The sequence below is a fragment of the Dendrobates tinctorius genome, unplaced genomic scaffold, assembly GCF_039654945.1.
Source record: "Dendrobates tinctorius isolate UK_male_01 unplaced genomic scaffold, ASM3965494v1 ptg000130l, whole genome shotgun sequence".
Lineage (NCBI taxonomy): Eukaryota > Metazoa > Chordata > Amphibia > Anura > Dendrobatidae > Dendrobates > Dendrobates tinctorius.
Genome location: NW_027361798.1, coordinates 2,881,143 through 2,894,578, shown reverse-complemented (window position 1 = coordinate 2,894,578; position 13,436 = coordinate 2,881,143). Strand labels below are relative to the sequence as shown.

Here is a 13,436-nt window from a genome sequence, read left to right as displayed (position 1 = left end):
TCCTAAGCATGAGCATCCCACTTATGCGTCTGCTCATGCAAACTTTGACGCACCTTAAGGAGCAGGCGTCTGCAGCCAATGTTGATGAGGAGGAAGAGGAGGAGGGAATCCTTGATGACATTCAGCCATTGTCTGCTCAGGGACCTCTCCTGGACGAGGTGGAGGAAGAAGAGGAGGAGGAGGAGGATGATGATGGGGATGATTACTTAGGGGAGGAGGATGCATCTCGTGGGGCAAGTGAAAATGTTGGCGTGGCAAGGTCTGGTACAGGGTTTGTGCGTGACTGGAGGGATGTGGATTTGCCAGAAAGTGCTCCTCCAACCAGCACTCGCAGTGCATCATTGACACCGGGAACATTGGCCCACATGTCAAATTATGCCTAAAAAGGGACCCCCGCATTGCCAAAATGATGAACGATGACGACTACTGGTTGGCCAGCATCCTGGATCCACGCTATAAAGGCAAATTACAAAACATCATGCCACAGGAGAACCTTGACCTAATATTGGCTAATAAACAAGCAACTCTGGTAAATCGGTTGCTTGAGGCATTCCCAGCACACAGCAGCGGTGATGGTTCTCACACGAGCCGTACGGGCCGGGGGCAGCTTGGCAGAGGTGTTCGTGGTGCACACAGCAGAAGTGGCGTTGGAGACAGGGGTTTCATGACAATGTTGTGGACTAATTTTTCAAATACCGCTCACACAACTGGTAATACTGCATCGATGGAAAGTGACAGGAGACAGCAGTTGTCAACTATGGTTACAAACTACTTTTCCTCCCATATCGATGTTCTCCCACACAGGTCATTCCCCTTTGACTATTGGGCCACTAAACTGGACACCTGGCCTGAATTGGCCCAATATGCCTTACAGGAGCTCGCTTGCCCAGCTGCAAGTGTGCTATCGGAAAGAGTCTTCAGTGCAGCTGGATCAATCCTGACAGAAAAAAGGACCCGTCTGTCAACCCAAAATGTGGATGATCTAACCTTCATTAAAATGAACCATGCATGGGTTTCCAAGGATTTTGTCCCACCTTCCCCTGATGACACATAGGGTGACAGAAAAATGGCTTGCTTTGGTCCACCTCTTCCTGGGACTTGACCTATTTCGCCTTTTGCATCAGCTGAATGTCCAACATCAACATATGCCACTTTCTAAAACTCCCTAACTGTGCTGCCTCCCCCCCCATGGCCGGGGTCACCACCTAGCGCACGACACCGTGCGAGTGCCGTTGCCCTGGACAGGTGGGTAGGCCGACTCTTGGGCGCGGGCACTGGCACAGGGTCCCTCATAGTGCAATCAAGTGTCTCTGACGGTGGTGGTGCACACCCGCCGTCAGACACACCGCTGTACTATGAGGGGCCCAGTGCCAGTACCGACGCCCACGAGTGGGCCCCCCTTGCTTGGGCAGGGCCCCAGCATTTGCAATCTTTACCTCTCCCTGCTCCTCCGCTGTGTAATCTGGGCCGTCAAATCCATACTGTGCCTGACACCGTCTGAGCCTGCCTCCTGAGACATATATTTTGAATGTGTACGCTATCCATACATGTTATCCGGGGATACGGTACCCTTTCTAACCTTTGTGCAATCACATGCAATCCATACTGGGCCTGACACCGTCTGAGCCTGCCTCCTGATGTATAGACATATATTTTGAATGTGTACGCTATCCATACATGTTATCCGGGGATACAGTACCCTTTCTAACCTTTGTGCAATCACATGCAATCCATACTGGGCCTAACATCGTCTGAGCCTGCCTCCTCATGTATAGACATATATTTTGAATGTGTACGCTATCCATACATGTTATCCGGGGAAACGGTACCCTTTCTAACCTTTGTGCAGTCACGTGCAATCCATACTGGGCCTAACACCGTCTGAGCCTGCCTCATGCTGTATAGACATATATTTTGAATGTGTACGCTATCCATACATGTTATCCGGGGATACGGTACCCTTTTTCACCTTTGTGCAATCACGTGCAAGCCATACTGGGCCTAACACCGTCTGAGCCTGCCTCCTGATGTATAGACATATATTTTGAATGTGTACGCTATCCATACATGTTATCTGGGGATACGGTACCCTTTCTAACCTTTGTGCAATCACGTGCAATCCATACTGGGCCTAACACCGTCTGAGCCTGCCTCCTGAGACATATATTTTGAATGTGTACGCTATCCATACATGTTATCCGGGGATACGGTACCCTTTCTCACCTTTGTGCAATCACGTGTAATCCATACTGGGCGTGAGAACGGCTGGCGAGCTGTTAAGCAAGCTACAGCACCTGTGGTTTGCATACGTAAGTTTTTCCCTTTTTCAGGAATGACGGTTAGGCCTAATTCCGGAACTGCGGTTGACCTGCACTTACTGGGAAATCATCGTTCGCGGGTAATAATTGTAATCCCAGATCCCCATCACTAACGTTGTTCAGCGGGTTAGCTGCACCTGTAAGCGACAAACGCTGGCCTTTTCAGTGTAGCGCACATGCAGCCACGGACATGTAAGGGCATGACACACCAGTTATTGGCCAATCTCATGTGCCAGAGCCTCACGTGTCCCTCTAGTAAGCCGGACTCGGACCGCGGGGCATGACGGAGTCTCGTTCGTTAACGGAATTAAGCTTGCAATGTGTGCATCTGTTCTGTAGCTGGCATGGTTGAGGTTTCCCAGGTGGAGTCTAATTTAACCGTAGGCTCCACTCCTGGTGGTGCCCTTCTGGACATTCCTTTAAGGTTCAGCTTTGCAACCATACTGCCCACGTAAAACAAACACTTTGCCTTCATGAACGCTGTTTGGAGGGTCATGACTCGTGGGAATAACGCCGCCCAATCAGTTAACCTGCTAGAGAGATCCTTCGTTGCTCCCAAGCATGACATCACACTCCCTAGGAGGAAGGTAATGCCACTGTGGTGACCGTACTCCTTGGGGCGACACAAGTGCACTGATGCCCAGCCACTGCTCGATGAATCTGCTGGTACATTGACCCAGACCACTACATTCCCCTCGCACGCTACACGACCTGAATCTGACCCTGATGAAACTCAGGTTACCCTTCCCATATACAGTTTCATCTTACACGGTGACAAAGAGGAAGCTGCACATGAAAGTGCAGGTTCGGCCCACCCGCCATCAGACACACCACCGTACTATCAGGGGCCCTGTGCCAGTGCTTTCGCCAACGAGTGGGCCCACTTGCAAGGTTGAAATACTGTGCAGTGAGATGGAAGATGGGGACGACGAGGAGTCCAGACTAGTACATGGATTCCATAGCGAGGAGACTTATTTCATTGTTTTCAATGTTGGGACAGCAATTTTTGGGGAGCACTCTACTCTGGAGAATGATAGATGGGGCCCACCATACACTGGAACATTCCAAAGGTGGACATCAGACACTGGAGCAGCATTTACAGGGCCCATTATACACTGGAGCATTAGAAATGGGGCCCATTATGTTTGGAGCATTATTTGGGCCCATAAGACAGTGGAGCTTCATCCATGGGGACCAACATATACTGTAGCATTATGTGGAGCTCGTCATATACTGTTTCAAACATTATATGGGACCAATGATTCTGTATGGAGAAATAGATGGGCCTCGTCATGAGATGTAAAAAGTGAAGTATTTTTCATTGTACTATACCGCTATTTCTCTGCCGTATCGGAGCATGATGAGTTGTGGTATGTGTTAAAGGGGCGCTCTTTCGCTCAGGGCACATGAAAACCTGGAGCCAGCCCTACCCCCCCACAACTTTAGCCAAGTAACCCCCATTTTTCAGTGCGTAACTAGTATTATGAAGTTAATTAAGGTTGACCAGCTTAAGTAAGAGGAATTGATGCTTTTGGCATTCAAATGGGCACTGTAGGTGTGTTTCCTGTCCTCCTCTCACTGCCGACTTTTATTCCCCATTGACTTACATTGGGTTTCGTGTTTCGGGACGACCCCGACTTTTCCCTATAATCGGACGATCTTGCTCGACCCGACTTTTGGAAAAGTCGGGTTTCACGAAACGAAACTCGACCCTAAAAAACCAAAAGTCGCTCAACTCTACTGCTGTCTGTCGTGATTGGAAAACTATCTGTCCATTATTTATCTATATATTTATTTATCATTGGCTATTGTCCGTCCGTCCATCTATCTTATTATCTCTATCATTTATCTACAGTTATGGCTGAAACTTTTGGCCGTCTTGATATTCTTCCAGAAAATGAAGAAAAATATTCCGAATTGAGTCCTCGGTGGTTCATATCATCTTTTCAGTTCCCCATTAAAAGGCAACACATCAGGCAAAGACTAATACAACATCTGTAGAATCACATATTTATACACAACACAGCGCAGAAAGAACGCAATAGAAAAGTGACGTGAAGCACAATGATCGTTTTGGGAGAGGGAGGAACAGTTGTGGCTGTAAATATTGGAACAGTTCATAGATAAGGAGTGTGAAAGTTTTATAGTATTTTTCTATGTACTGGCTAACACAGTACAAATATATACATCTTTCCTATATTTCTCCGAGGCAATTAGTACAATTTGCCATGTTTTGTTATACACAGGTTTATCTCCTTTGTGTTTATTGGAACAGCACAAAAAACAGAAAAAAGTCAAATTGGACATAATTTTACACAAAACCCCAAAAAAGGGCAGGTCAAACTTGTTGGTATTTTTCTAAAGTTTATGGGTAAACATCTTTGTTTACAGCATGTGATGCTCGTTCAAACTCACCTGTGGCAAGTAACAGGTGTGGGCAATATGAAAATCACTCTTGAAACCAGATAAAAGGGGAGAAGTTATCTCAATCTTTGCGCTGTCTGTGCGCGCCACACTAAGCATGGAGAACAGAAAAAGGAGAAGAGAACTGTTTGAGAACTTGAGAACCTAAGTTCTTGAAAAATATTAATAATCTAAAGGTTACAAGTCCATCTCCAGAGATCTCACCACCTGAATGCTTCATTTCCTTTCTGCTGACATCCCCACTATCATCATGGGTGACTTCAACATCCCCATTAACCCCCTAACGACCAAGCCATTTTGTGGGCTTAAGACCAGGCCTTAATTTTGAAATCAGACCATTGTCACTTCTATTCCCTCTCCTCTCCTAGTGCACAACCCCCACTCCACAAACTCACTCACCCTTACAGATATCTCAAACACCTCAAATTACAATCACTCTCTGAGTCCCTTCTCCCTCTAACAGACATAGCTTCCTTACATGATGCTGCTTGTCATGATCCCAGTGCAGGTTTTTGAGCTGTACACCGGGGGTTAATGTCTGGAGCTCTGTGCAGGTTTTGACCTGCACACTTGGGGTTAATGATTGTGGCCTCTTTCTGGTTCTGGGAAAGCTTCATAAACCCCTGGGTAGCTTCAATCCCTGCCAGTTATACTTTTGCCTTTGGCCTAGTGTGCTGACCCCCGTGTGCCTGTTTGTTGCTATAGCTTGTTTATATGGTTCTGACCTGGCTCTGTTTCCTGTTGTGAGTTTGCCTGTTGATTTTGTACTGGGTTATCTGTGTATGACTCATTGCCTGTGACCTGACTACTCTCTGCTCGCCCCTCTTGTACCTTGCAACTATCTGTGTATGACTCATTGCCTGTGACCTGACTACTCTCTGCTCGCCCCTCTTGTACCTTGCAACTATCTGTGTATGACTCATTGCCTGTGACCTGATTACTCTCTGCTCGCCCCCTTTGGTACCTTGCAGCTATCTGTGTGTGTGACTCATTGGCTACGTCCTGACTATTCTCCCTGTCTATGCCCCTTGGTAACTTTGTCTCGCAGTTACTCTGCTAGGAATTGTCTTGCAGCTCCTAGCTCTGTGGAGTTTAGGCCACGCCTCTAGCAGTCACGTGCTTCAGGTCCTGCGGCTCTGAAGTACGCACCTACTCGGCTGCTGCCCGCTCCACAGGTAGCTTTGAGCACTGTTCGCTTACTCAGGACACGCGCACTGGCTCCGTGAGCAAGTTCAGGGCGGTGTCTCTGACATTATAACTGGCCTACAATTTTTTTTTCTCTCCTCACTTCTGCAGCATGGACCCAATGTGTGCTTTATCTGAGCAGGTGAAAAGCTTGACTCAGTCACTGCAGAAGCTTAGTTTGGAACACCAAGCTCTGGCCCAGTCCCAACGGAGGGTGGAGGACTCAGTTCAGGGGGTACTTTCCGCAGGCTTCCAGCAGGTGGGGAATAGAGATGTCATTTTAGTCCCACCTGAATCCCCGGTTAAATTGCCGGATATATTTTCTGGTAACAAGGATGATTTCAGGGCATTTAAGGAGGGCTGTAAGCTTTTTTTTTCTTTGAGACCCCGCTCCTCTGGGGATGAGAAACAGAGGGTGGGGGTGGTGATGTCCCTGCTTAGGGGGTCCCCACAAGCCTGGGCATTCTCGCTTTCCTCTTCTGCCCCTGAGAGAATGTCTGTGGATGCATTTTTTGAAGCCTTAGGGCTTATTTATGATGAGCCTGATAGAGTGCGGTTGGCTGAGGACAAAGTGATGAGTGTCTGTCAGGGGGAGCACTCGGCCGAATGGTTCTGTACTGAATTCAGACGTTGGGCAGCGGAAATTTCCTGGAGTGATGCCGCCCTTCGGGGGCTGTTCCACAGAGGCCTGTGTGAACGTCTGAAGGATGCTTTGGCACTTCATCCTCCGCCCGACTCCCTGGAGGATGCCATGGTCCAAGTGGTTCGCATGGATCGCAGGCTGTGGGCTAGAGGCATTATGCAACGGGAAACGCCCTTATTCCTTAGTGGAGATGAGACCCAGACTTTTCCTATGGCTATGGAGGTGAGCGCTGTCACCTGTGAGGAAAAAGAAAGAGGACGCCGCCGGGAAAAGCAGTTGTGCTTCTATTGTGGGAAATCTGGACATTGGAAGAAGGACTGCCCCTCCTGTCCGTCATCCTCCAAGATGGCGGGAAACGACTAGGTCTGGGTAGTAATCGAGGAGGCTACCCAGACCTTCAGGTACAATTTTCCTCATGTGCAAAAATGGTGCTGCAGGTGGAACTGGAACTTGGTTATGGTCCTGTTCAGACTACTGCTTTTATTGACTGCGGTTCTGCTGTGAACCTGATTGATACCAAGGTTATGACTCTTAATAAGATAGGGACAGTCAGGCTTCACGATCCTGTTAAACTTGTGGCAATTGACTCATCTCCTCTTACCCAAGACGGTATCTGTTGCAGGTCTGAACTTTTTTCTCTAAAAGTGGGTTCCACTCATGTGGAGAAACTAAGTTGTCTGGTGCTAGATAACTTGCCTGCAGGACTGGTACTGGGGATGCCTTGGCTTCAACGCCATAATCCCACCATTGATTGGGTTACAGGGGAAATCACTCAATGGGGATGCAATAATAAATGTGGTAACCAGGGACATCTTGTTAACGCTGTTAAATCCGTGTCTGTGTCGTCTGTCGATCTGGAAGGTATTCCGGAGTACCTGAAGGATTTCGAAGACGTTTTTTCCGAAAGTGAGGCTGAGGCGCTGCCACCACATAGACCCTATGATTGTGCCATTGATTTAGTACCCGGAGCCAAGTTACCTAAGGCTCGATTGTTCAATTTGTCTGGGCCTGAGCGCCAAGCCATGAAGGAGTACATAGCTGAGAGTCTCCGCAAAGGGCATATCAGGCCTTCTGTGTCACCTGTGGCAGCAGGGTTCTTCTTTGTGAAGAAAAAAGATGGTGGTTTGCGGCCGTGCCTCGAGTTTCGGGAACTGAACAAGATAACGGGTAGGAACTCTTACCCGCTTCCCCTCATCCCAGACTTATGTAACCAGTTAGCTGGGGCCCAATGGTTCTCCAAGTTAGATCTGCGGGCGGGGGGCCTACAATCTGATAAGGGTTCGGGAAGGGGACGAGTGGAAATCGGCATTCCTCACATCAGAAGGACTCTTTGAGAACCTGGTAATGCCATTTGGGTTAACTAATGCACCCGCTATTTTCCAAAATTTCATCAATGTTGTGTTTTCTGATCTGATAGGCCGTTTTGTTATTATTTATTTGGATGATATTTTGGTGTATTCCCCGGACAGTCAATCTCACTTGCAACATCTAAAGACAGTTCTCCAGAGACTCAGGGAGAACCAGTTGTTCGCCAAATTGGAAAAATGTTCGTTTTTTGTACAGGAGCTGTCTTTTTTTGGGTTGATTGTGTCCTGTGAGGGGTTTCGTATGGATCCTAAGAAGGTGCTAGCGATCGTTGACTGGGTTCAGCCTCGAGATCTCAAGGGGCTCCAGCGCTTCTTAGGATTTGCGAACTATTACCGGAGATTCATTAAAGGTTTCTCACAAGTGGTTAAACCACTCACGGATCTTACCCAGAAGGGAGCTGATGTAAAAAATTGGTCTGTATCATAGAATCATAGAATCATAGAATCGTAGAGTTGGAAGGGACCTCCTGGGCCATCTGGTCCAACCCCCTGCTCAAAGCAGGATTCGCTAAATCATCCCAGTCAGATGTCTGTCCAGCCTCTGTTTGAAGACTTCCATTGAAGGAGAACTCACCACTTCTCGTGGCAGCCTGTTCCACTCATTGATCACTCTAACTGTCAAAAAGTTTTTTCTAATATCTAATCTGTGTCTCCTCCCATTCAGCTTCATCCCATTGCTTCTAGTCTTTCCTTGTGCAAATGAGAATAAAGTTGATCCTTCTACAATGTGACAGCCCTTTAGATATTTGTAGACAGCTATTAAGTCTCCTCTCAGTCTTCTCTTTTGCAAACTAAACATTCCCAAATCCTGCAACCTTTCCTCATAAGACAGGGTTTGCAGACCGGTCACCATTCTGGTCGCTCTTTTCTGAACTTGCTCCAGTTTGTTGATGTCTTTTTTAAAATGTGGTGCCCAAAACTGGACACAATATTCCAGATGAGGTCTGACCAAAGAGGAGTAGAGGGAAATAATGACTTCACGTGATCTAGACTGTATGCTTCTGTTAATACATCCTAGAACTGCATTTGCCTTTTTTGCTGCTGCATCACACTGTTGACTCATATTCAGTCTGTGATCTATTAGTATACCCAAGTCTTTTTCACATGTGCTGTCACTTAGCCCTATTCCTCCCATTCTATATATGCTTTTTTCATTTTTATTGCCCAGATGTAGTACTTTGCATTTCTCCCTGTTAAAAACCATTCTGTTAGTTACTGCCCACTTCTCCAGTTTATTTAAATCTTTTTGAATCCTCTCTCTCTCTTCTCTGTACTCGCTAAGGAATCCTTCTCAGCAATTAAGAAATGTTTTATGTCTGCCCCGGTGTTGGTGCAACCTGACCTGTCCAAACCATTCATTGTGCAGGTGGATGCTTCTGAAGTGGGGGTGGGGGCTGTGCTGTCCCAGGGTCCGGCCACCCTTACCAATCTCAAACCCTGTGCCTTCTTCTCCAAGAAGTTCTCTTCAGCTGAGAAAAACTATGATGTAGGCAATAGAGAACTTCTTGCGGTCAAGCTGGCGTTTGAGGAATGGAGGCACTTTTTGGAAGGGGCGGCTCACCCTATCACGGTTGTCACGGATCACAAAAATTTGGCATACCTTGAATCTGCTAAGAGGCTTACTCCTAGACAGGCCCGTTGGTCACTTTTTTTTTTCACGATTTCAGTTCTCAATTACTTTTCGACCTGGGTCCAAAAATGTTAAAGCGGATGCCCTGTCCAGAAGTTTTGATCCAGTGTCTCCCCCTGAGCCGCCGTCCTCCATTCTTCTCCCAGGGGTGGTAGTGGTGTGGGTCTCAAGAAATCCTAAGGGCTCAGGCCCTAGCTCCGGCAACCAGGCCAAGCGATAAACTGTTTGTTCCAGATTCATTGCGGCCTAGACTTCTGCAGGAGTTTCATGATTCTAGGCTGAGTGCTCATCCAGGTATCACGGCCACTAGAGAGGCAGTAGCCAGGGGTTTTTGGTGGCCTTCATTAAGGTCCGATGTCAAGGAATTTGTTTCTGCTTGTGGCATGTGTGCCCGTTCCAAAAGCTCGCATAACCGACCGGCTGGGGAACTCATACCTTTACCGGTTCCTGATAGGCCATGGACTCATCTTTCCATGGATTTTATTACCGGCCTTCCACCTTCCAGGGGCAATACCGTGATCTGGGTGGTGGTGGATAGGTTTTCTAAACAGGCCCATTTCATTCCCTTGGCAGCATTACCTTCAGCAGAAACATTGTCAAGGTTGTTTGTGCAGCATGTGGTCCGATTGCATGGGGTACCCCTGAATGTTGTGTCTGACAGAGGTGTGCAGTTTGTGGCCAAATTTTGGAGGGCGTTCTGTATGAAATTGGGCATCTCACTCTCCTTCTCGTCGGCATATCATCCGGAGAGCAATGGTCAGACAGAACGCACCAATCAATCCCTGGAACAAATTCTCTGGTGTCTGACCTCTGCCAGACAGGAGGATTGGTGTGATGCGTTACCGTTGGCTGAATTCGCTTTTGACAACCGGGTGAGTCAGTCCACCAACATGTCCCCATTCCTGATTAACTATGGCTTTAATCCGCATTTTGGGGAGTTTTGTCGGGTGGATTCCGGTTGTCCAGGAGCAGAGGGGTCCGTTCAATGGTTAAAAAACCTCTGGGCTGAAGTCCGGCGTAATATCTCTCGGGCCCAGGGGAGATACAAATATTTTGCGGACAAAAAGAGAGCCTCGGGAGACATGTTTCAGGTGGGAGAGAAGGTTTGGCTCTCCACGCGTAACATCAACTTTAAAGGTACCATCAGTTAAGTTGGGACAAAAGTTCATTGGTCCGTACGAGATTATGGAGATAGTCAACCCTGTGGCATATAGGTTGTGTCTCCCCGCCTCCTTAAAAATATCTAATGTGTTCCATAAGTCTCTGTTGAAACCAGCAGGATCTGTCAAAGAGAACTCTGAGTCTGTTGTTCCTCCAGTGCTGGTGGAGGGTCAATTGGAGTATGAGGTCGGACATATTGTGGACTCTCGGCGGGTGCGCCGCTCTTTGCAGTACCTGGTCCACTGGAAGGGATATGGACCAGAAGAGCGCTCATGGGTCCCTGCTCGCTCGGTACATGCAGATCGCCTGGTTCGGGTGTTCCATGCCAAGTACCCGGGGAAGCCTGGGGGGTCCAGAGGCCCCCCGTTGAGAGGGGGGTACTGTCATGATCCCAGTGCAGGTTTTTGAGCTGCACACCGGGGGTTAATGTCTGGAGCTCTGTGCAGGTTTTGACCTGCACACTTGGGGTTAATGATTGTGGCCTCTTTCTGGTTCTGGGAGAGCTTCATAAACCGCTGGGTAGCTTCAATCCCTGCCAGTTATACTTTTGCCTTTGGCCTAGTGTGCTGACCCCCGTGTGCCTGATTGTTGCTATAGCTTGTTTATATGGTTCTGACCCGGCTCTGTTTCCCGTTGTGAGTTTGCCTGTTGATTTTGTACTGCGTTATTATCTGTGTATGACTCATTGCCTGTGACCTGACTACTCTCTGCTCGCCCCCTTTGGTACCTTGCAGCTATCTCTGTGTGTGACTCATTGGCTACGTCCTGACTATTTTCCCTGTCTATGCCCCTTGGTAACTTTGTCTCGCAGTTACCCTGCTAGGAGTTATCTTGCAGCTCCTAGCTCTGTGGAGTTTAGGCCACGCCTCTAGCAGTCACGTGCTTCAGGTCCTGCGGCTCTGAAGTACGCATCTATTCGGTTGCTGCCCGCTCCACAGGTAGCTTTGAGCATGCTTTCGCTTTACTCAGGACACGCGCACTGGCTCAGTGAGCAAGTTCAGTGCGGTGTCTCTGACACTGCTGCCACTTTTTATTACACCACTATAACAGCAACACTTGATTCGGCCACCCCCCCTCCTGCACAGCAAAACTTGTACAATCAACAGGCAACCCTGGCTGACCAGCCTGACCAAAGAACTGAGATGGGCTTCCAGGGTTGCTGAACGGAGATGGAAGAGATCTCGTTCTGCCAAACACTTTAGCGCATACAAGCAGTCCCTCACCAGCTTAAAGTCCATGCTCACTGCCGGAATACAAACGTACTTCTCATCCCTCATATCATCCCTGTCTCACAACCCTAAACAGCTTTTCAAAACTTTCAGCTCTATACTCAGTCCTCCGGCACCTCCTCCCTCTCCTCTCATTTCTGCTGAAGACTTTTCCTCTTTTTTTAAGGAGAAGATTGATAACATCAGAGAAAGCTTTGGCCCACAGCCCCCAATGCCCCTCCTCTTAACTGCTCAGCCCTGTTCTTCCAAAACCAGCTTCTCCACCATGACAGAAGATCAGTTCTCCATGCTCCTGTCAAGATGACATCTTGTCACTTACACACTAGACCTGCTTCTGTCCCCTATCATCCCTAACCTCGCCACAGTCTTCAATCTCTCACAAATGGTGTCTTCCCCTCATCCTTCAAACATGCCTGAATCACACCCATCCTCAAAAATCCCTCCCTCGATCCATCTGTGTCTAGCTATCACCCAATATCACTTCTCCCTTATGCATCAAAGCCACTGGAACAGCATGTCCATCTTGAACTGTCCTCCCACCTCTCCTCCTGCTCCCTCTTTGACCGGTTACAATCTGGATTCCATCAACTGAAACTGCCCTAACTAAAGTCACCAATGACCTACTAACCGCCAAGAGCAAGCGACACTATGTCCTCCTCCTGGACCTGTCTTCTGCCTTCGACACCGTGGACCATTCCATCCTGCTACAGATTCTCTCATCTCTTGGCATCACAGACTTGGCCCTATCCTGGATCTCATCATACCTAACAGACCGAACATTTAGTGTCTCCCTCTCACACACCACCTCCTCACCTCGTCCCCTGTCTGTCGGTGTTCCTCAAGGCTCCGTCCTAGGACCCCTACTCTTCTCCATCTACACCTTTGGCCTGGGACAGCTCATATAACCCCACGGTTTGCAGTATCACCTCTATGCCGATGACACGCAGATCTACCTATCTGGACCCGACCTCGCCTCCTTACTGACTGACATCCCACAATGTCTGTCTGCTATCTCAGCCTTCTTCTCTGCTCGCTTCCTCAAACTGAACATGGACAAAACAGAATTCATCATCTTTCCCCCATCTCACTCTACCCCTCCACCAGACCTATCCATCAATGTCAACGGCTGCTCTCTTTCCCCAGTCCCGCATGTTCGGGGCCTCAGGGTGATCCTCGACTCTGCCCCTTCTTTCAAGCCACATATCCAAGCCCTTGCCTCCTTCTGCCGACTCCAACTCAAAAATATTTCCCGGATCCGTACATTCCTTGACCAAAGAAACTGCAAAAATGCTTGTACACGCCCTCATCATCTCCCGCCTCAGCTATTGCAACGTTATACTCTCTGGGCTCCCCTCTAGCCCTCTTGCACCACTCCAATCCATCCTAAACTCTGCTGCCCGACTAATCTACCTGTCTCCCCGTTATTCCTCAAGCCTCTCCTCTCTGTCAAGCCCTTCACTGACTTCCTAGGCTCCAGTT

The 13,436-nt window shown here is 48.3% G+C and overlaps 1 protein-coding gene across 8 annotated transcripts in view; it reads left to right on the top strand.

The window, feature by feature from the left end:
• Positions 1-13,436, top strand: part of LRRC24 (leucine rich repeat containing 24) — a 121,068-nt gene that overhangs the window by 63,205 nt on the left and 44,427 nt on the right. The gene's annotated exons all lie outside the window — the stretch shown is intronic.